Source organism: Anser cygnoides, chromosome 17, assembly GCF_040182565.1.
Source record: "Anser cygnoides isolate HZ-2024a breed goose chromosome 17, Taihu_goose_T2T_genome, whole genome shotgun sequence".
In the NCBI taxonomy this organism is placed as follows: domain Eukaryota; kingdom Metazoa; phylum Chordata; class Aves; order Anseriformes; family Anatidae; genus Anser; species Anser cygnoides.
In genome coordinates this window covers 13,384,825-13,409,300 of record NC_089889.1, presented here as the reverse complement: position 1 = coordinate 13,409,300, position 24,476 = coordinate 13,384,825, and the positions used below count along the sequence as shown (strand labels likewise).

Genomic DNA, 24,476 nt, shown 5'->3' with positions numbered 1-24,476 from the left:
CTTGAATTTTTATCAGCGATACAAGGTTACAGGAGCTCTGAATGCGTGATTTAAATACGTCTGTTGTTGAACATGCTGGGAGCGTTTTGTCTTTATGCTGAGTTTAGCAAATGAGATTCTAGTCCTTGACTGGCATTATTAGGGACTATTGTAACAATAATGAAAAGAAGATGATTAAAATCTGCCTACTAGTGGCAGGGAATGGTGTTACTGTGCAGTGATAGAAGTGAGCTGGTGTGCCAAGTGTCACGCATTCTCCACTGTATTTAAAATGTCCCTCACTGTTGTAAGGTAAAATGGAATTTTTGGAAGAGCTAAAGTGTGTAATTGCTGTTTTTATTTTAACTGATGAAATAGCTAGCTTCTTTTCACGTGGAGCTGATGCTTTCCATGAAAATTTTGTCTGTGTTAACTTTGATAAAAGCTTCTGACTATTTTTGGCAGCAATTAAAAGCATTCAAGAGATGCCTGTCACTTCAGCTCACATATTTCCAGAGGGTACTTTATTTGTGTTTTATGAAAGAAAGAGAAAACACAGCAATATGGCTTCTGCTTAACTTTAACTATCTCGCATCTTGAGGCAGCAAGTGACAAGCAATTTTTCTTCATTGGAGGCTGTCCTGGATAGCACAGCATGGAGCTGCTGATAGGATTTTCACAAGAAAAATAGTAACACCTAGCATTCACTAGCACCTGCTGTCCAGCAGCCTTAAAGTGCTTGGGTGAAATATTTATTTAGGATTCATGATTATGAAAATTGTAAAAATTTATTGAACTAGGTTTGCAAATTAGAAAGTTAATTGTTGTGTCTTTAATACTCAAAATTACCGCTAATTCAGAAAGTTAGCGTTTTTGAAGGCTTGACTTGGAGGAACTGAGTCCTGATGTTCAGGGCATATCAGTCCCTGCTTTCTTCAGGAAGGGCTAATTGCTAAGCAAGAGGAGAGTTGGAGCCCCAGTTCTCCAAAATTAAGAGTGAGGTGAGAGACACTGCTGCTGAAAGTTGGTGTCTAGTAATTGCTCAGAGGAGTGGCTGGTTCGCGTAGTAGTTAAGCTGAGAATAAAACTTGGATCTATTTTATCTGCAGGATCCTCTTCTCATTCAAGTATTTGTAAAGCTTGTTGAATACATCTCTGTGTGGATTGTGTGGGCGGAAGTATGAAATGTATGTGTGGTATCTCTGTGATAAAATTTAGCTCGATGTGTGGGTATAAGCTAAAAAAACAGTAGATCTGGGGTACAACTATGCTGAGCTCATCTGATGAATGATATATGCAGCTTCTAAAAGTGGTTGTACTGCAACAACCAATGCCTTGAGCTTCCACCAAAACTCTTCCTACCTCTGCATTACGAATGTTAAAATCTGTAAGCCAGCTATGTGACAGCACTCACTAATTAATACGGTGATGAGCCATCTGAAACCAAGAGAGCAATGGCTCCTCTCCAGGTGCACTGCAGAGCTGCTCCTGAGCAATCGGTGCTGACTGCGGGCACTGCCCCACCGCACTGGTACATACATAGACCTCTTCTTCTAGCACTGCAATTCTTGCCTGAATTAAAAGTCACCACATGTAACGCATGGCCAACATCTGCTACTGGGCACCTCTGCATTGGTTCCTGCTATGCACTAGTGCAGGAAGTAGGGGGGAGAAATGCAGCGTGATTTTAGGAGGGCCTCACCAACACCACATGAGGTATCAGTGGTCAAAACGGTCGGCACCGAGGCTCTCCTGCATGAGGGTGCAGTCGTGTGGGCTGTGAATGGCAATAGGGAGGTGTCTGAGGTTGAGAAGGGGAACGAGGTTGGAGATGGGATGTTGACTAAGCAGCTTATTTCCGTACAGTTCGGGGCTTGGTTTGGGCTACGCGACCTGGGCAGCTTATCTGAAAGCCCTTAAGTCCGTTTTGTGGAGGACTGAGCAGGATGCTGTGGTTACATCTGTACCATTCTTGGAGGCTTGGGTTTTGTGCTCGTGGTGCTGGCACCGTGGTTAGGATGGGGGCAGTATGTCGTTAAAATTCTTCCTTGCTACATTGCCTGGCCTCGTCTTACCCCAGTGTTCAGCCATGGCGGGGTGCGTTCCTGCCGCAGGAAGCTGTGGTTAACAACGCGTCAGGTGTATTGCGGCAACTCTGGAGTCCTGCGCACAGCCCAGACCCGCGTTCCCCAGACACTGTACAAACGGGGATAAGAGCATGGTTCACAGCTCCAGCTCCTCCTGGTTCTCTGGAATCGCATTGCTGCCGGTCAAGACTATGGGAAGGAGAAAAATCCCAAGAGGAAATGGTTCATCTCCGAGCAGGGGAATTCTGAACTCTGGCGTCCAGCTGTAACTGTATTTAAAAGAATAAGGTTCCCTGCATGGCAAGGCCGTGTGCCAGGTTTTTTTTAAATGAAATATATAAGTGTAATTTATGCAGTATTTCTGTTAATCATGCTTGCTACTTAAGATATCCATTAAAGCCCAACACATTAATTTAATTGAAAAATTCTGTGGGAATTGTATCAGATTTTTTCCCCCATTAAATTAATATTACAGCCTTTAAATAGAATTTCTGGGCACCCGTTGTTGTTCACAGAACCACTATGTGAATTAATACCTGCTTGCTGCCTCGCTTGAATGTCCACTGTAACTTTTCTTCTTCTCTTGCCCCCGTCTACTCCCTCCTTCCCAGCCTACGTTTAATTATCCTCTTCATTTTGATTTCTGGGGCCATTAACATGATGCTTTCTGCGGCTTGCCACAGGACCCTCTTCGCTTATTTGCCACTTTGGGCCTCTCCAAATTAATCTGCTGGGGACTGCTAGGTGTAATTCCCCGGGCAGCAGCTGTAGGGCGAGGGAAAGGGCAGCTCACTTCTCTCAGCGGCTGGGGAGAGGTGAAATGAGATTAAGGTTGTTCAGGACTGACCTTTAATTGGCCTGTTTGGAGGCAAAATGAGCGCTGTGCCCAGGGCTTGAAGGGCGTCTCAGCAGATCCATGGCAGGGATGCTGAGAAGCCTGGTGGGTTTAGCCCATCTACAGCACATGCTGTGTAGAACAAAACCATAGGCTTTTACAGAAGGACAGAGAGACACCCCCTCATTTCTCCTTCCTCCTCGTCACCCAGCCAAAGGATGAGGGTGCTGTGTGCTTCCCTACGTATTGCTACTCTTTTTGGAAGCTAGGGGACCGTGATAAATGAGGTCACGTAGCAGACGCCTCGGTGCTGGTCACATTCAGGATCAACAAAGCACTGCAGATCTTCCACTGGCTACCTAAAGAAGCCAATTCATTTTTTTTTCTTTTTTTTTTTTTTTTTTGCTTGTGATCGCTCAGCTTCCCCCATTTCAGGTGGCTGTGTTTTGATTCCGCCCTCTCCCAGACTTCAGCTCTTGTTGGAGCAGTTTCTGTGCAGGGTGGTACTGAGCTGGCCAGCAGCAATGGAGCCGGAGCCCTTTAAGAAATGAGGGCATTATCCAAGTAGCTGCTGAATCTGAGAGTCGTGACTCGTATGTGCTGGAGCGCCGAGGGAACAGCTTGTGCTCGCATTCAGAGGAACAGGTGCCACCGCACAACTGGGGACGCCGTGGACACAGGCGAAAGGAAACAGCAGCGTGGCCAGCCCGGGTTCGATATTGTTCCATAACCTGATACAGGCAATGGGCTGCAATGTGGGGTTCCACTTATTAGCTGTCCACCTGCCTGTCACCCTCCCCCATCCTTTCCTAATTAAACAGTGAGCTCAGATTTCCCGGTCTGGATCAGCAAAATCAGGAGGGGAGATGGCTCTGGTTCCTGCCCTGTCACCCAGACACAGCCTAAAAAGAACAGGACAGTGCTCAGCACAGGCCCTGGCCCCAAATAGGAGAGGTGCACGAAGTAGGATTGCATCTAACTGAACAGCTTCAGGAGCCTGTTCTTGAGTTTGAGGGTCACTGTGTTTTGCTTTTCGTTTTCTCTAAAAAAGCCCAAGTTGTCGCCTTCATGGTTATTTTTGCATAACAGCTGTGTTTCCGGTGAGCAGCTGGGGGAGCTGCCTGACTCAGCAAAACTCCGTTCTTAACTGTCAAAAAGTGCACTCAAGCAAGACCAGGAATGCTGCGGGCGAAATCGTGGGTCCTCTCTGCTACCTCCTGCAACCCGTGAAGAGCGAGGCGTTCGCTCGCACGGATGGCGGTGCTCCGACTCGAGCGACACGAATCATTTGCTCTGGGGAGCGCGCCCACAGAGGAGGAACAAGTACCTGGTCTTTATTTCAGAAATACGTTGCATGCATCAGTTGGCAATGTCTGTAAAAGCGCTCGATGGTGTAGAAAGAGAGGAGCTGACACGAGGCTGGGGTGCTGCAGGGAACCGAAAGCTTCTGTCAGTAGGAGCAGAGAGCATTCGGTGCTTGCCGGGTAGCGCTGCAGAACGAACCGAGCCCTTTTTGCACCTCAGCCCTGTGACAACGTGCAACGTCTCGTGTGCGTCTTGAGTCGCGCTTTCCAGACAGGTTCAGCATATCCCTTGCACGGGGTAGCATCCGAGCTCTCCACATGTGTTACTGATTTGCGCAGTGTTTACACGCCGCAGTTGGGGGATTTTGAGCGGGTGGATAAGAACTGGAGAGAGAGGAGGCTAGGAAGACACTTTTGCCTAGTGGTTTGAGTAATGGAATAAGAATAGGAAGATTGTATTACCAGCTGTGCTTTTGACCTTGGACAAGTAAACTCTCTCTGCCTCTTGGTTTTCTGCCCTTTGTCTGCATCGCCTGTTTAGACTATAATTCTGTGATAGAAAGGTGGTCCCTCTGCATGTGATTGTGTAGTGCCTAACAGTCAAAAACTGAGTTGGTGGAGAACTTTTCAGTGCTCCTATGCTACGAATAAGTAACAAAAATAATGTAGAAAAGGATCTGTTTTGTAAAACAGCGGGACTTGCATGAACAGCAAAATACCAGTTACAGCGAGGAGGAATGAGACGTCTGGTGTAACTTGAGTCCACCGTAATAAGCAAACTTGAATTCCAGTTGCAGCAAGTTTGTTGGGGGCAGCAGGAAAGGAACTTTCCTTGTAAGTGTGAGAATTTGGCTGTTTCACAAGGTAGAAGTTTAGGAGGAAAAAAGCTTCTTTAATGGATTAGATTTTCTGGCCGCACCTCAGTTTGGAAGTGAGTCTTGCGGCAGCTCCCAAGTTTGTAGTTGATGCAGGAGAGTGAGAAAACCCCCCTGGGAGCACACAAACCTTCCCTGACTCATATATCTGTGTGTGTCTCTAGCCTGTCGAGGAGGCAAGGTGTACTTCACATTCTGGGTAGAACTGACCGAATTGTGAGCCTGGCACAGAAGGCATCAGGGTTGGCTGCCTAAGCCAGCAGCCCGGGCTGTGAACAGTCCTGCAGTTGTTCAGGGCAGTCATTCTGCAGCTAGCACCAGGCTCAGGAGGCACCGTGTCCTCACTCAAAGTATCTCAGAGCACGCCTTGTTTTACAGGGTCCCTCTTGAGATCTTACTTCACTAAGCACCTGCAGACAGCTGGCACCATTTTGACCTTCACAGCCTGGCTAATATACCAAGCCAAGTAGTAATGATGCCGCAGCGCTCCCTCCTCCTTCAGCCCGGCTTCACATTCCACAGGTAACGACAAAGGTGGCCTTCCTGATCCCAAACACTCTCTTGTATACAATTAGGATTTTACAGCAATAAGAGCTAGCATTTGTTTACATTTCTTCCTATTAGTAACTATTGCATCTTTCTGAAGACAGGAGTAGGAAAAAAGAAAAAGAAAAGAGGCTGAGGGTTCAATATGATTCACTTCAGCCGGCTTCAGAATGACATTTCCCTCTGTGGGTAGCAGTGACTCCTTACACACTTGATTGCTCCATTTCCTCCCTAACCCCCTCAGCAGACTTTGTTTTATGCCAACTCATACAGAACTCTCAGGAGCACAGGAAGCCTTGTGCTATGTAAGAAGGACTCAAGCCCTTTCACATGCTCTTGCCTCATTTGTGAAATTAGATGCACATGTAGCCTAAATGCTAAGCGTGCTGGTCCTCTAACAACAGGCTAGTTAAAAACAAAACCACCGTGGTCAACACGTGTGTGTATACATGTGTGTGCATGTATATGCAGAGGGAGAGAGTGCTTTGTTATGGTTTGAGTTGACTCAGTGGGATTTGCAGCCAATATTACTTTTCACAGGGCTGCCGAGGCAGAGATTTGAACATATGAATAAATAACCAACATGATCTGCTACACACAGACTTGCCGAGCCCAGTACCATGGATATCACACATGGTCTCAACAGGAACAAAGGTCTCAGGTTCTTCTAAATTTATCTGCTCTGGTCCTCTGCCGTTGCACGCAACTACATCTCATACATCTGTTCGCTCAGGGAACATACGTAGCTGTCATCCCAAGCTATGTACTTTCTTCTGCCTGTATTTTGTGAGGAAGAAAAAAAGGCCTGTTTTCTGACTTACGTGCACACAGAACTGAGAAAAAAACAGTAGTTGGTTCATAAGATCTTTAAAAGTCTCATCAGTACATCACCATTTTGCTGCCTGGGAAGACTCGCTGCTCGTCCTCCACCTTGGTAAGACAACTCTTCTGAACAGCAGGCCACCCCTCTTTAGGGTTAGTCCTGCTTATTGAAGTAGAAACTTGTCATTTAATCTAGCCATTTAATCATTTTTTGGGGTGTCATAGATGTCATGGCTTTTCTGCAGACAGTGCTAATATTTTTGTGCTCACAGATTAAAATTCGTATACTTATTTTTGAAAAAAATATATACTGGTACCGAGTAAGCAAAGACATCAATACTCTGTTTTAGGGGGGAGAAAATGCAAGGGAAGAAAAGTAACTTGGACAGAGACAAGAACTTCTTTGTTCTCACTCTCATAGATCTGAACCTTCACTGGAAGCTTCTTGTGTAAGAATCAGAGGTTTTATTGTAGTGTGTGACAATTGCTTTATCCATTGGGCTGAATTCTTGAGTTTTGCAGTTAAATTTGGATATCAAAGAATCTGAAGTAACAGAATAGAATGCTCTGATTTTTTTAAGTGAAAGAAGATGTAGGTTAGGAGTATCCTATGTTATTTTTCCTATCTACCAGTCCTCTTCTCTATTACTCAAAGGTCAGAGTTTACTCTATTGAATCTTCCGATGCAGTGCACTGAGGCTGCCTCGTTTATGACAAGCACAGGCTCGTGGTATTGCGTTCAAGCAGACTGTATTGTATTTGTCTGCTATAAAATATTAATTAGATGGAAATATTAAAATAAGTGGGAAAAATACATTTCAGTCTCATGGAGCGAGATTATCACATCCAAACGCTGGAATCCAACCAAGGTACGCCTCTCTGTATGAAGTTTTCTGTTCAGGCTTTGAGATTAGTACACTGGCTATTGTTGCAAAAACCCATGTTGAAGTGTCTGATTGTGTCTGAGAACGTCCAAAGTCATACAAATGAAATTAGTTTTTGCATTTCTCCCAAATGCGTTGGGCAGGTCTTTCTTTTTGGACAATATTTCATGTATGAAATACATGTTTTAGGGAGGAGAAAATCTCCTCCTTTTTATCTCCTTTTTTATCTGCATTTTGGTTCTAATTCCAAATGCCTCGACGTTCTCTTTTGAAATTGAGGATGTTTTCCATATTTACGAGCTGTGTTTTCAAGTTCACACAACCAATGAACCTGAAAGCACTAAAAGGCAAATATGTCTGTCAATATCTGACTCAGTAGGAACATTCAAACTTAAGAAGCTTAATGTGCTCTGAAAGAAAACAGGGAGCAAAAGCCCTCAGATATTTTCCTCTCTTTGTCATTCACAGTAGGCCAAATTCTGCATCCGTGCATACGTTGTACGTGTATAACTGATAAAACCTCGGTGAACAAGAGATTGCACCGCACGTAAATAAATGAAAACAGAATGCAGAATATGGATGAGAAATGCAGAAACAAACTGTTTACCATTCACAAAGCCAGCACACAAATATCTAAGTCCCATGAAACATCTCTTTTATGGGCATCCAACCTGACTTTGCCAATACTCTAAGAACCTGCATGGTTAACCGTACTCGGGATATGGCCAAGTCTGAAGTTTTCTATCATAATGCGTGCCTGAGCCTACGTCTGTAGAGCTACATACATGCACAGATCAACAGAATTTGTGTTTGGCCTTTGAGCGTTGTATGCATGCTTTGGTGTGCCTGTATCTGAGTGTTTGCACTGCCATCCTTTCCCATACAGGCCAATGTCTGAGCTATTGCTCCACATCTGCTCTTTAAATGATGTGGATGTGTCCTTCCTTATCTTCTTCCTCCTGTGGCACGTAAGTCTTCCAGAATCCCCGAACTCTGAGCCAGTGGTGAATGCCTTGAGGAGAGAGAATGCAGAAATATTTGAATTGCTTTGAGACCGTCCTGTTCAGTGCTGAGGCATTTATAACAGACAGGACTGCTCCCGGAGATAGTTCCAATTCCTGTGAATTCGTGTGAAGGTCTTTCAAATCAGCAGGTATCCATCCTTCTGCAAGTGCCCCACAGTGACGACTGGGATGCTTGATGAGGCCTGCTCCCCTAGTGCCCCGTTAGTGCCCCGCTCCAGTTTTGCACCTGAGCTCTGTAGTCGGTGGCAGTAAGACAGTTGCACTTCCTTGAATTCCTTATTTTGTGGTGGCACAATTTGGCATGGAGTCACGCTAGTCAGAAATTAGTCAAAGAAGAAAAGTGTAACTTTACTGAGAAGGAAATGGAGGGAAAGAAGAAAAAAAAAAAAAAAAGAAAACCAAGCCATTAATTATACAAATTTTTTGGAAGTGCACTTGATATCAATACAAGTATAAATATGTAATAATACCATAGAACAGAAGGATTTTCTAAGAAGTCAGAAAGCAGAAAAACAAATGAATGCACAGCGTGAAATCGAAGAGCACCATTTAGATGCCGAATACTCAAACATAATTTTAACCAAGTGAAGTAACTAATCCGACAGATTAACTGCTGTATTGAGAAGTACAGCCACATGCACGACTGAGACCGACGTTTAGAAAGTGGGTATAACAATTTTACTCTCCATCTTCCACCCGAGCCTTCTGGGAGTGACTTTGTGGGTGCTTTTTTGCTCAGGCTCTTTAGGTACAAAATCCAAACCAGTCTGTGTCCGGCAGAAAGGTGGAGGGAAGCAGCTGACTTCTGTGCCAGAGAACAGCAAGCCTAAGGCAGCAAGATGATTTAATGGGACAATTCTTATGTCCTTCTCTCCAATTAACAGGGAGATGTTAGAAACTTGGCTCCCAGACAAGAAAGGTACCTTCCTATCCTAGCCTTTCTCACCTGCTAAGGGAGAGGAAATTTCCTTTGTATATTATGCATGTTTGCATGTATACGCGTGTCCCTATTCGCAGATGGGCATACAGTTGAAGCATCCCATGCCTAGGATTTCTAAAACCTACATTTACAGAAATTTGTGTTTTTAAATTTGCTCATTAACACAGTTCACACGTGATATTTATATCTTCCCTTCTTTTCCTGATGTTGTGGCTCCCTCAGATCAAAACCTTCCCAGGACGGGCTGCTCAGTCCATTCTCTACATCCTTTTCCCTGCAGGATCTCCCACCTTCTTTCTAATTAGGTGGAAGAATGAACCCTACCACTCAAATCAGTCAGTGAAATCCACGGAACCCTTTCCCAGCAGGTTCGGCACAGACTCCCCTATTGCATTTTAGCTTAACGCTTACAAGCTCTTTTTGGTTTTCCCCTTTGTCTCATTTATCTGCAATTCTTTGCTCCTTATTAAATCCCTAGCTGTCCTGGGATTATTTAGCTGCATGAGCAGCTTTTCCCCTTGCCAGAGCCCTGCCTGTCAAGGCAGGAGCCCTTTAATACAAGGCAGTCATCCATAAAAGAAAAGAAGGTGGAGAGGGTACAAGGATTCACACCAGTGGAAACAAAGGCAGGTGATGGGCGCCGGAGCTGTGTGCCTGCTCTCTGATCTACCTTGCCTGCATGCCCTGAGCACGGTGGCTTTAGCAACATCTTTGTCCTCTGAAAGCCTCAGCCTGCAGAACACAATAAATAATGCCTCAGAGCAATGTGACCTGTGGCAAGCAGTAAGCGATGACATTGTCAGACACACACAACTGTTGAAACAACCAGACTGTAATCATCACGCCGTACCCACAGAAAGACATTTGGCAAATGAGATTCCATTTTCACATTGGTCTGTGCCGAGCATGTAAATTTCCAGCGGGACAACCAGCATTAGGGATGTGTAATTGATTGTCTGAATTATAATAAACAAGCTGTGACAGGTGATCATCCATCATTTTCCTGCTGCATGTTCCAGCAGCACTGCGAGAGGGGGAGAGAGAGAGCTGGAACGCGGACGGGGAAAATGAAAAGTCAGATTCATATGGAAACAGAAAAGAGGGGGGGAACAGAAAAAAGGATCGTGGTGGAAGTGAGAGGAGACTGCAACCATGAGAAAAACAACACAAATGAAAGAGACCAGTTAATTCCTGTGATTTGTTAGACATTTGATTGAATTAAAAAATCCCTTCTACTATTACTGCCCTTGAGAACTAGAGGATTTGCTGCAGTGGCTGGTATTTGGAGCTAGGAACGCTAAGGAATAAATACAAAGAAGAGGAAAGCATGAAGGAGGAGCTGTGATTAGAGCAGAACCAATTACAAAAAGTGCGTGTGTGTGTATGTGTGAGAGAATGAGGACTCCCAGCTTAGCCTCCTCGTTCAGGCTTAGGCACTTCAATCGGTGACTGAGCGGTCAAAAACACTCTCAGGTTTTTATGATCATGCTAAAGAGAATGCTTTCCTGATGCCTTAATGCTGTAAAAGCCTGTGGTTTACAGTGATGCCGTCTCAGAATCAAAGTGACCTGAAGGATGGTTCTTCCCTCAGGCGGGGCGTGGAGGTGCGAGTGGTTGAGCTGTTTGTCTCCTGGGCCAGCCTTGTGAGCAGGGAGCTTACCGGTCTTGGAGAGGAGTGCGAAGACGCGTTGAAAAAAATGAGGAAATAGTGCCTCTGAATAGATCGGGCGATAGATTGGGTTGGTATTTTCCTGAAGACTTACCGGCATACCTCATGCAAATTAGAGTGTGAGGCTTTCCAGTGCTCTACCCTGAAGATGACGGAACCTCTGGCAATAATTTGTCACTTCAGTATCCCCGGTTTACTTGGTTATACTTATTGTCTATACAGAATGAGTGATCAGACATCGTTTTATAAATGTATGAAATTTTGCATGTCTGAGGCTTGCTCATGGACAGTTTATTGCCATTATTTGACAATCACTCAAACTGCAGTTGTCATGGTGTTGTTTGCATTTGCTGGTTGATCAAATGCTCAGGCGTTTCCTGTACAGCCTTTTGCCCATAAACATTTGAAATTTACTCTGTACAAACACGACACTGACCAGAAGTTGTGGTATAAATGTTTATGCAAAATGGGTGTGAACAGAGCTGGTGCAAATTCACCTACTTGTGTAGAAGACTGAAAACAACTATGGGGAAAATTCTTCCCATGATTGTAATGAAATTTATGAGACAATGATATTAAATTCTTTAAATCAATTGTAACGTGATCAAATAGCTGTAGTAACGGGCTCCAGACCATGGCTTGAGCTTTAAGGTTAAGCTTCTTTCCAGAAGGTAAAAATAATTGCATCTTTCTGTGCAATGACTGACTTGGGTGACAGATCTCTGCCTGCGACTTCTCTGCCCAGTCGTCAGGTTTGGTCCCGCCTGGCGTACCGGAGATCCGTGAAGCGGCGGCCGTTTGCTCCTCGAATTCTTTAACAGGAATTTGGTTTCGGCATCCGACTTCACTGCGCGAACAGAAGTGGTGGAGGGAAGGCACACCGTAAACCACCGCTTTCGGTAACTACTTTCTAAAACCTTTCCTACGAAGCAGAAATGAGGGTGGGAACGGAAAAGTTTTGGAGCAAAGCAGGTTGTGCTCTGGGCAGAGACTTTCGGGATCCAAGGCAGACTATTTACCTTCTCCCTGCTTTCTTTTCTGCTCGTTAGTTTGTGACTCAAGACGAACATGGGAAGGGGTGCAGCTGGAGACAGAGTCTCTAAGGAGGCTATCTCTGACAAGGGCAATGGGAGACAGTTCGGACTGGGAAGCTGCAGAGTGCTGTGCTGCCTGGTGTTTGACTGTAAGTAACTGCTGCTGGCACGGCAGGGGTTTATTTTGGCCCAGACCTGCCCTGGGAACAGCAGAGAAGCTAACGCTCTTGGAATTCTCTCCCTTTACGATTCACTCAGCGACTTGGCTTCAAAAGAGAATTTAAAAAAAAAAAAAAAGGAGGAAATGTGTCCAAATATCGAAGCCAAGGTTTGTATGTGAAACTGTGAGGAGGAGATTAAAGACCCAACAACCCTGATCTCCCTGAGTAGAAAATTTAAAGGGGGCTGGAAGGGAGGGCTCGCGTACAGATGGAGGGAGATGAACATTTGGGGGCAGTGGCTTCTATTCTGAAGAGCTTGCTCAGCCCCTTATGAAACACGCTTGTGATCTCTGGAAAGGGAGTAGCCTCCTTCCCAAGCAAGCACACAAAACGTGCAGTATTTGTGCAGGGAGAAGAAAGCACTGAGAGGCTGTAGGGAAGGAAGCAGCAAAACCTTTTTTTAGGTTGTGTGTTTCTGACCATTCTGATTTTTGTTGTTTCCATTAGTGCTGCTGCTGTTTCCCCCAGGCTGCCCTCTTGCTTCCTTTTCATCAGGCTGTGGTGTCCTTGGTCCGAGCGCTCCTCTCCCGTGTAGGAGGTGAACCACAGTGTACTGAGACCGCAGTGAATTGAGCAATGGCATGAACAAAGCAAACTGTGGGATGAATGTCACCAGATGTGTAATGGTTAAAACTGGTTCAGATTAAAATATCAGCTTCAGTTGTTGTTGTTGTTGTTGTTGTTGTTTATTATTATTTTTATTTAAATTACTACAAAGCTGTTTGGTTAGCTCACATGGGACACGATTTAGCTCATGTGAAAGCAATGTAAAAGTATGATTTTCAGTATGGGTATTATTTGTTATTTTGTTTATTTTTGGAATAGAGGATTAATTATGTATCCTAAATATCTGTTTCAGCACATAACCAACTGATTCACAAACCAGTGGCAAATGCTGGAACCTGCAGGTTATGTGCAAGCCGTGCTGGATAGATTTTATTAGTGCCGAGATGGTTTGTGAAAGGGCAACATAATAACTTCCATTGAGGAAAATTATTGTAAATGATATTGTGTATAATACCAGGCTTTCATGAAAAAACGGTCTTTTTTTCCTCTTTTTTTCTTTCCTTTGTCCCAAGCCAGATCATCTGTTAAGCTGGCCATGACAATATTTTTCTCCTCGTTTTTGTATATAAACAGAACTGAACACAGAGTAGAAATTCTCTGCAGCCTTAAGATATCCATTTTTTCACTTGACCTTTATAAAAAGTCAATTTGTGCTTTGTTTCTTTAACATGAAATCTAAAATGCCCTCCAGTCACTTCCTTGCAGTATTCATTTTTGACCATAAGGAAAGCAATTCTGCATTTGCTCTTTTCAGGAACTGCTAATGCTCAGGAGACAGGGGATTCATTTCTGCCTTTTGTTTATACTGGAGAGTTCAGGTTGCAAAGATCTGGTGTCACCACCGTAATGTCACTCACTCTGCAGTTAACTGTGTATTGCAGAATGTCAATGCGAGCTCAACTGGAGAGAAAGAATGGATAACTGTAGCTTGAACGGGGACTGAAACCCCGGAGTTCTGATTTTGCATCTGTTGCTGACAAAAACAAGTTAGGCATGCTACTTAGGTGAAAAATGACATCTCTATTCAGGTAACTCACACTTTGGGGATCCCCCACCACGACACGGTGCGTCTGCATTTTTGGAACAGGAAAATACCTATATTTCCAGACAGTGGCTCACAGGACCTTCTGCAGGTCTGCAGAGCTACCTTGCTTCATGGGACAAGTTTTCTGGGTTAGAGGAGTGTCCTCTGAATCAATTTGCTTGTGTTTCACAAAAAATCACGAGTTTCTTTTTCATAGCCTTTTAGGTATTCTGGCTCTAGAGCTTCAGTAGGATATTCAAGCTCGGTGATTTTTTGTGCCATTAAAAACCTCTTTCTGCATAAATCTCATTAAATTCTTTAGCAGTCCGTTGGCGACTTCCATTCATGTGTCATGAAAACCCCTTTTAAAAGAGTGCTGCCCTACTGTGCCTCACCAGGTAAGTGCTCCTGCACCACGTGAGCTCTCCAGCTAGGACCTAGGCCTTGAAGGCTCATGTCCCTTGACCTTGTTCCTCACACCGCACCCAGAGTGCATATTTTTGGACACAAGTATGCATGCCTTATCATGCCAGCTGTTGCTCAAGCATTCACATGAAACTCAGAGTTTCCAAAGAAGATGCTGCAGTCTATAAATGCTGGTGAAGAATTGCAGATTGCTGACAATATCACCCATCCAGCCAATTGCTGCCTTAAATTTAAATACAATTACATTAGTAGTGCGTGGCACTGGGTTGAAAACAACATCGGGGTGCAGTTGATCATAGCAGCGGTGTTTCTTTTCTGGTTGAACCAGCGTTTGTAGTTGACCTGTGTCTTGGATGCCTTAGAAAAGCTAAAAGGTCAGCAGTACTACGTGAATTGAACACTATCTTTTACAGGCTTTTTTCATATAACAATGATTTAATCACAGACTATGTTTTGAGAAATTCAACTATTGTATAGTATCCCCTAATTGTCTAGTGTTCTAAAAACAAAATTAAGACAAGAAAATTGTCCATAAAGAATTAAGTATCTCTTCTTTCCAAACTTTCTGAGCTGTGATGATCAAAATTTTGCATGCAAGGTATTTTAAGTATTTAGTGATCATATGAGTCACTTAAATGAGGACATCAAAACACTTAGTGAACACGGATGCGTTAAATCTTCCAAGACTCAGTGGAAGAAAGTGAGTGTTATTGTGCTGGAAGTCTGCAATTTAGTTGGAAAGAGAAAAAATGTAGGCCTCTGAGTTCTGTGAATCCTTTAACCACAAGATCTTCCTTTCACATCTGCGACTCAAAAAAAGAAGTGATTTTTCTTCATTGTAATGAGATGTAGTAATTAGAATATGGAAACAATCTGTGGCCTCTGAAACTGTACAGATGTCACTACTGCATTTTATAGTCACTTGGGGCTTTGTGGTTAACTGGAGATAGAATTTGAACTGTCCTGTTCCAAAAGCAAAGTCTCTTACCATTTAGGCTAAAAAAAGAATCTGCATAGGCTCTTTGCTATTAAGGGCTTATGATATTTACATATGATATGATTCTGACCACTTGAAACAATAGTATGTCATTTATGTGCACAGTTGAAGGATACAGCATTAAGAGTTCCTGGACAATTTTTTGTAGTTCTTGATGTCTGATTTATTAATCAGTGGATTCATTTAATGCAGCTTTGTGTGGCGAGTGATATGGCTTTATGTTGTGTAATATATTTCCCTTGTACAAAGAGTCATTGTCCTGGTTTGCCGGTGAGACCTTATAAATGTGTGTGTGTGTTTCTCAAGCAACTTTTTTTTCTTTTTTTTATTCTTTCTCATTTGGTTCCTGTTTTTAGCCATCTGCTTGACATTACTGTTTGCCTTTTGTGCCTACAGAACTTCCCAAGCCGTGCTGTGCTCTCCAGCAAACTGTGCTATCCAACCCTTCTCTTCTGCAGCCTCCTCATTCCGAGGTGACTCATCCACAGTGCCAGGCAATAGTGCACAGAGGTACTAAAATGTATGTTTATTTGCATATTTTAAATGTACCATTGTGTTTGATCGTAAGGATGTTACCTAAAAATCCATCAGATGTAGAAACTGGTATTTTAGATTTCATTAGAACTTGGTTGACTCTGTGGTGGTGTTTGTTGGTGTAGTCCAGGCAGACATTATGCATCTGAAAGTTTTTAAGAATACATAAAGACTTCCTTTGCTACCAGCTATAGAGAAAAGAGTGAGTTAACTGTGTTTTTATTAGGCCGGGTGGTGAAGCCAGTCTCTCTTCCTGGCCTTGTCCACACAGAAACTTCCACAGACCTACCTGCCCCCAGGGGTGTAATTCTTTTGCTCTGGCTCTTCCAGCGTATCTCACCGTGTGGATATGTTTGTTCCAGTGTAAAAAAACTCACCCAGGGAGCTATACTATAATAGTAGGAAGTCTGTGCCATACATATCCATGAGGATATAAGGTCTTTGGCTGTCAAAAGATTTAAGAAAGAAACAGTGATGATGGTCAGTGAAGAGAAATAAGAAAAAAAAAACAGTGACTCTAGGGAAACTCGGACTCATTTAGTTGACCTTGCCTAAGCTGAAGAGTACCTAGAGTATTACCTCCTCATCTCAGAACAATCACATAGTGTATCATCTTGGCTAAGTCTTTTTTTTTTTTTTTCCAAAAATATATTACTTGGATGGTATTTGAGGATTTTATCCTGGATTTTGAGCAGTCCAGCAGCCTGGCCGGAGCAGTGGGTACTGCTTCCAGCAAGCTGCAGAGAAGGTTTTACATGTCCCAGATATATTAAGCTCTGTGTGTATGCGTTACAGAGCACACAAACAGTGTATTTCTACCCAGGATTTCCCAACAGTAAATACAGCTTCCTACCCTGTTCTGAACTCAGATGAACTTTTCTGATGCCCAGAGGCTGAAGCCACAGTTAAAACCAAGTTTTGTTGTTCATAAGTGGAAAAAAGCAGCAGTCCTGTGTTTCTGCAACATTATGCGAGCAGGAAGTTTTGTTTAGCTAGAACCAACAGCTAAAAGGAAGTGCTTTGTGATTGCTTTGTTTCTCCTTTCTCAGGATTTACACCTTTCCCCAAACTTGACACCAGTGGGCCAGCTGGTTTAAAGCACCCATTTCCAGCCCTGGTAGACTAGGGCAACAGACCTTTAAGTTTAACATAAATGCAAGAGTGACTGCTATCCATCTTACACTTTGAACCTGTGTAACTAGAGGAAGATTAAAAAAAAAAAGAAAAAAAAAAGAAAGGAAACCACTCTTCTGGCAGCTTTTCACATTCTATATTTGAAGCAGCAGCTGTTTTTCAAACTGTTTCTAGATTCTGGAATAGGATAAATCCTTGGAGAAGAGAGTTAGCATACAGAGCACAGGTGAGGTGGCAAGGGTTGAATGAAAAATAGGATTTATTGCCAGTTTTTGCAGTTTATCATGCTACCATTTTATGTGCATACTTTATAAAATATCATTATATTTATTATTATCTGTTGTATATATAAGTGCTACTCATTTATGCAGCTCAACAAAGGCCTGCTACAATTCTTAAAATAGCCAGATATATTCTTGCTCTGAAGAGGTCACTGTTTCTAGATATGAAATAAGTTTTAATTACTTTCTATATCTCTGTTGTGGCTTCTTAGTAATTTTAGTCTGACTCTGTTCCTTCTTCTTGGATAAGTTCCAGACAAAAAATCAGAGCAGCTATCAGGAAAAACTAGATATCATTTGTACATAACAACCTGGAATGTTTCAACTGCTGGCCTTATATGGGGATGATTACAAGGGAAATCTCTCCTTGTAGAAACCTTCAGGCGAGAACTAGAAAGGAAAAGGAAAATACCACATTATGCTTTTTCCGCACCTACTTTACTTGTGACAAGAATATTATGAATAAAACACACCCGTCAGCAGGTAATATGTCAGCAAAACCACTTCCATCTGAGCTCATTCTGTGAAGCCCCTGGTTCTTCCAGCTTCAACGTGGGAAGGTGTTAGGGAATCAGCATTCTCTCAGTAGAGCCTTCCCGGGGAGAGAAAACCTCATGTTGACATCAGTCCTCATTGTCTTTTGAAACAACCTCAGCATCAATGTACTGGAGTTCAAGTATTACTCAGACCTCCCTGATTTTAAAGACAGTTCTGTCATTGTAAAATCTTCCCCAAATCTGAAGTACCTTCTGTTAGCAATTGTTTGTGGAAATGTACAACCTTTTAACAGAGTTTTCATATCTACTTGAAGTAAAGAACAGGGAAGGCTAACCAGAAAAGAGGAAGGAGTAGATCATCTGTTCGTGGAGGGTAGAAAATTTTGTTGTCTATTATGAAGCTACACTGATACAATTTTCAAAACACCAGCTTCCTGTTTTTAACAGCTATTATCTTCACAGGGAAAAGACATGACGAAGAGAGCCTCAGTGCACCCTCTTGAAGCTATTTCTTTTCCAAGGAGTCATACAAAACTGTGGTTGTTTGTGTTCTGAAAGAAAATTATTTCTGTTCTGCCCCTTTCTTTTCTGTTAAGAGAAGACACGCACCCACTCATATTCCTCTATGTCTGTAGCAACAGTGAGATTCCATAATGTTTATAATATCCCAAGTTTCTTAGCTAAAGAAGATTAGGACACAGCTACAAAGCTTCATTATAATCTGGGAGACTCTTCATTAAGAGGCTATTTGATATTAATTGCCTATTGATACTGACAAATATTTTATAAGCAAGTTTCTTTTCCCTCAGAAGTTAAATCATTGGTGCATTTGCAGAGACCACCATTAGAGCTAATGTCTGTGTACCCAGTACTACAGAGAATACGCCGGCGTTGTGTTACTGTAGAGAGAAGTAATTTGAGGGTATTTATGTACAAGAATTGTCGTTATTGATCTGGTAAGGCAAAGATGGATGGCATCGTGGCAGGTTGCAAAGTGCCAAGGAGGTGGCGGTGAGCTGGAGGCTCGCTTTTAATGCAAAGCGGGGTACAGTCCAAGTGGCATGGGCTGGCAACACATTGGGTAATTGCGGATTGATTTGCCTCTGAATCTGGGAGAATCCTTAGAGGGAAAGTAGTTTCATTTAAAGAAAGCTGTTGGTAATAAGCAGAATTGGGTTTTAATGGGGTTCATACAGATAGAACAGAAATCAAATTAGAGCCTAATTGGCATACAGAAGATGGAAGGAAAGTGGAAAGCACAGAGCAGCAATGGCTGTCTTGAGCTGAGAGGCTCAGCAAGCAGTGCTTATGCAGCCAGTCTCCATTAAGATCCTATCCATAATGCATGAGGTTTAGAAACCCAGGGGACTGTCCAACAAAAAGGGAGGAATCCTCCAAACTACCCTTCAGAAAGTGATGGGTACGCTGTCCCAGTAGGGGCCTGTCTAGAGAGCACTTTTAGTAAGTAATGGTTCGCTTTGGCAGTAGAGGTGATAGAGCACTAATGCACTACAAGCCAAGTGCTGGCTTCCCTTCCCTTCCACTGCACTGCTCTGCTCTTCAAGGATCACTGGGAAGAAACAACCTTTTTTTTTTCCTTTTTTTCTTCGTCAAAATTACTGCTATTTTTATTTTATTTTGAGCAGATTTCAGGAAGTAATCCATGCTTTAAATTTTCCCTCAGGTTGGGAAATCCAATGTTCCCCTGGTTACTTAGGTAGGCCCTTAAATCTTTGGCTGTTAACCCTTTATTGTTCTGTTGTGAGTTTTAAAAAAAAGTGACTATTACAATAATTATGAAGTCTAGAAGAATTCAAATTAAGAGTGCAGGATGGAGTGGCTAGTCTGAAAATGTGGATTTGGATTTTTTTTTGACACTGTAATTTGATCCTTGCAAATTTGTTTTTCGGCTGAAATTATTGGCCAGACCTGCCGTTAAGCACGGCAGTCCTGTTTCTGGTTTCTGATTTGTGGGGCTTATGGTTTTGCTGAGTGTTCCAGCTATGTTTCTTACCTATATCAGAAAAATCCATACATTCAATGTCTCTAACTTTATTTTCAGCACAAATCAAGTATTGAAAAAGCAGAATAATTAACTGAAATCTCTTCCTCGTTAGAGTTAATTCTGCTAGAATGAAGCTGTGACATGCAGTGTTTGGAATGATACAATACATGGAAAATGGAACTGAGAAGGTCTTTCTCATCTGTCCACATCTTATCTTCTCAGTGGGCTCTACACTGTATAGTAAAAAAGACTTGAGACTGGCATCCTGGGTCTTCACAGGGACCATGGTTTATGACTTGTTTCATTAAAGAGAAGCAGGAGGATCCCTCAGTTCATACACGTTCAATTTAGTTGCAGAAAACTGCAGAATTCTGGAGAACATAAAGCCTGTGTCCCAGACTCCACAAAGTTTCCAACTGCGGCAGGCAATTGAGAGGACAGCTGAAAGAGTGGGGGATCAAAATGCAGGTTTTAGACTAGGTTATACCTTTGGGTAAAGTCCTGGGTTTATTGTGGTGGTGCATAATTTGTTATGCCCCAACTCTATCCATCTGCTATAGACAGAGTAGGAGAAGGCTTGAAAAGTTTATCCTTATGCGTCTTTCTTACTCCTGTGTATCTGTCCAGTTAGATGCAGAAGGAGTTCTTACTCCAAGGTGGAAACAGTTCAAGTACATTCAAAGTACAGTTCAATGAGATTAAAATGACTGAAATCTAGAAAGGGCTGTTTCTAAACTGCTTAGATTACAAATTTGGCCTGTTCCCATCTTGGCACACGCTTCTGTATGGATCCTGTGGAGCCAAGGTAAATGCTGAGCACGACTTTCCCAGCATTTATGCCAATACATGGAAGTCTGACAGTAGTCTTCAGTGGAACATCACCCATACAAATGCATTAGACTGCCAGAATATGCCAGCTAATTCAGGTTGCACTCCACACTTGTGTAAAGCAGCAGTGCATTTAATTGCACTTCCTTTCAGGCACAATTTTTTCTTAATGCATGCTTGTCAGTGTCGTAGACCCTAGGGTCTGACGAATATATGACCTTTGGGTCTATGTTCGGCCCAAAGAAATGACAGGCACTTTCTACCTGTTTACATACCCATAGAGTCCCATGTGACATTTGGTTCATCTGGGAGATAGTTTAATTTTTTGTATTTTTTTTACCTCAAGGAGGCTTCATTTAATATATTAAACGAAAAGCTCTTCAACTCTTGGTAGTTGCAGTTCTAGCTCTCTAATGACTTTCTCAGCTGTGCTGTGCGTTTTCGCAGAGATCATGTTACTTCCACTTCACAAGAGCAGAAGGTCACCTTGCAGGAGCAGCCACTGCAGGCAGGGGACACTGGCCTGCCAGGTGACACTAATATTAGAAATATTAATGACATCTCTAAACAATATCTCACTGCATGCATGTCTCTCATAAAGCCACTCAACACAGGGAACAACAACAGGGACCATTCGTGGATACACGTAGATGTTCTCTGAAGACGTCTCTCTTGGAATATTATTGAGAGACCTGTAGTCAAATGATGTTTGTTTTCTTCAAGCTCAAAATATTTTCTAGACTTTCTCAGAAAAAGCTCAGAAATCCTGAGGAAGGCTGACTTCTGATGGTATCACCTTTAGAGCTGAAAAAACATTTTTAATAGTAACGGTCTCCTTATAATTATTTTTCATTTGATGACTCTTTGTAATCTTTCAGTAACGCTTTATGCCATTCTTAAAAATGTGTATGTGTATGTGTCAGGCTTTCGCTTTTCTCTGAACAGAATGCATTAGGTCTATTTGTCATTATCATAACCTTTGTCTCTAGGCAGCTCTTTGTGGCACTCAGCTTTCGTAGCTACTGGAAGCTTTTCTGTTATTATTGATTGTTGTAGCTGGCAGTGATCGCACTTTCAATGCGACTAAACAATTTTTACTTTCACAATCTCTGCATACTGCCATTTGGAAACAGACCACCTAGGAGGAACAGATGTGAATTTTGAGTGTCAAGAAGGTGCTAATTGATTCTTTTTCAGCTTTCTCTTCTCTCTGTTAGCCACCAGGTTGTCTGCATTTTGCCATAGATACTGAGAGAATATTGTAATAGATTTCTGTTCACATCTCTTGATGTGAAGTCTTTTTTAGTGGTGTTACTGGTACTGACCTGACAAATTCTGGGGAGGGCTTTCAGCGTCTATAAGGTTTTAGGAAAGTTTCAGTACAAGGTGAGATCCTGCTGTGAGATGGAAGTTCAATGCTTCTTGCACAGTCTCGTCAGCAGATTCCCAGACTCGTGCGCAGGCAGCACTGGGGGAACAGGCTTCACCGTCAGAGACGGGAGTTCTGCGGAGGACCATGAAGGAGAGCAGAAATAAAACCAGACTCTTCAAACACAGATTCAGGGTGAGTGATCCTGTGATTGCTCCAGACATGATTTTGCAGAAAACCGAGTATTCAGCTTGTTTTGAAAGCAGAGATACTTGTCAGCAATTACTGCTGAGCTAGGGAGAGTACTGTTAAGATAGATAAACTTGTCAGCTGTGTCAACTCTGATGATGGAAGAGCAGAAAGGCCAGCTGTAAGGTTGAAAAAGACCTTTGTATTTTAGATGCGGATAGTGAGGTTGTTTTTCCATAATGCTGCAAAGTGGTTGAGAGTACCCTTGTTTCTATATGCACTAATTCCACAGATATTAGAGAAAAGAAAAAAAAAAAGCCGTGGATGATGGGCTAAGGGCTCCTGGTATTATCATCAGGAATAATGTTTGCTGTTGGCAACACATTTTTGTAGGTGTGCATAACTGAATCTTTCAATTTGAGCTCCCCTTCCTGTTCAAGGGATTAATTGGTCTACTGCTTCTACCTGCTGTTAGTTTGCCTATCATCCACATTTCACACTTATTTAAAAATCTTTGCTGATTTTCTCCAAAAGATGTTCATAGTCTTGGCTGATAACTATGTCAAATATATTCTTTCTTTAGTTAAGCTCTGATTAAGATGCCCACTCTGACATTAAACTTGAGACTGGCAATGAATACAGGTGGCCGGTCACCAGTGAGGTTTCCCAGGGCTCTCAATTTTAGGGCCCATTCTCTTTAATGTTTTTATGTATGATCTAGATGTGGGAGTCGAATGCACACTGAGTAAGTTTTCAGATGATACTAAATTAGGAGGAGCTGTTGACTCCCTTGAGGACAGAGAGGCCTTGCAGAGAGATCTTAACAGATCATAGGGCTGGCCAATATCCAGCCACGTGAAGTTTAACAAGAGCAAGTGCCAGATTCTGCACCTAGGACAGTGCAACCCTGTCTGTATGTACAGATGTGGGGACGCTTGGCTGGAGGGCAGACCCGTGGAAAGGGATCACAGAATCACAGCATGGCTGATGTTGGAAGTGACCTCTGGACATCACCTGGCCCAACCCCCCTGCCCAGCAGGCTCAACCAGAGCATGTTGCACTGGATAACATCCAAGTGGGTTTTGAATATCTCCAGAGAAGGAGACTCCATGGCTTCTCTAGGCAGCCAGTTCCAGTGCTCTGTCACCCTCACGGTAACCAAATGCCCTCTCATATCCACCTGGAACTTCCTGTGTCTCAGTTTGTGCCCGTTGCCTCTTGTCCTGTTGCTGGGCACCACCAAAAGGAGTCTGTCCTCAGCCTCTTGACACCCTCCCTGGTGATATTTGTACATATTGATGAGATCCCCTCTCAGTCTTCTCTCCTCCAAGCTGAGCAGGCCCAGCTCTCCCAGCCTCCCCTCGCAGGACAGATGCTGCAGTCCCCTCATCTCAGCTGGACTCGCTCCAGCAGCTCCATGGCCCTCTCGTGCTGGGGAGCCCAGAACTGGACGCAGCGCTCCGGGTGCGGCCTCCCCAGGGCTGAGCAGAGGGGCAGAGGCAGGATCCCCTCCCTGGCCCTGCTGGCAACACTCTTCCCACTGCACCCCAGGCTACCGTCGGCCTGTAAAACTGTGAATACCATTGGCCTAAGGAAAATTAGCCAAGTTTGTACTAAGAGTGGGCACGGCATCAGGAAAGAGAGGAGAAAGCAGCAGGGGCGGGGATGGCAATGACCACTGTGCTGTTTGCAACACTGACACGTTTTCTGTGATTTTATGATTTTATTTGGACTCTGTGTGGTAGAATAGGACCCTGATGACGTTTGGGTCCTTTGGGGCCGGCGTGTCCCCCAGCTGCTGTCTGGCCCTGGTCTTTGTAGGTCCTCTACTGCCGGCGGGGTGGCCTCTTCTTTGTTGGTGTGGAGGCCTGCGAGGAGCTGTTCTTCCTCTTGGGGGCTCGCCGGGGCCCCCCAGGTGGGCAGCCTGTGCCCTGCCTGGCGCTGGAGGGACCTGGTGCAGCCTCCTGCGGCTCCTCTGGAGGTGCTGCCTGCTCCATGGGGACTGCAGCAGGGGGGGAGTGAGGGCGGCTGCCATTCCCTCGAAGGCCGCCTCTGGAACTTGCGGGCACCTCATCCCCGCTGGAGCTGGCGGGCTGGGGAGAGGGTGCTGGGACAGGTGGAGGAGCCACCCGTCCGTGACCGGATGGTCCTGGTCCGGGGCTGGCCTCCCGTTGCTGGGCTGCAGGTGGAGCGTTCAGTCCCAGCAGGCGGTGGGCCTCCCTGCTGCACCGTTGCGCGGCGACTTCCAAGAGCTGACTCACAAACGTCGCCGCGTGGTGGCTGAGGTCGAGCTCCACCAGCTGGACTAAGAGCTCTTCCTCAAGCCCAAAGAGGTGCAGGCTCTCCATGATGGCGTTCTCCAGGATCAGCGCCTGAGAACGCTGTGCCCCGAAGACGCGCCTCA

At 43.8% G+C, this 24,476-nt stretch overlaps 1 long non-coding RNA gene across 1 annotated transcript in view; it reads left to right on the top strand.

Annotated features, from left to right (window-relative positions):
* The first annotated feature begins 3,293 nt into the window (after positions 1-3,293).
* LOC136786538 (uncharacterized) overlaps positions 3,294-24,476 on the top strand; it is an 82,219-nt gene continuing 61,036 nt past the window's right edge. The window contains exons 1-4 of the long non-coding RNA XR_010825457.1: positions 3,294-11,865; positions 12,016-12,149; positions 12,669-14,938; positions 15,632-24,476. The exon at positions 15,632-24,476 is cut by the window's right edge and continues 24,746 nt beyond it. This is a non-coding gene — a long non-coding RNA (uncharacterized lncRNA). The remainder of the gene's footprint in view (positions 11,866-12,015; positions 12,150-12,668; positions 14,939-15,631) is intronic.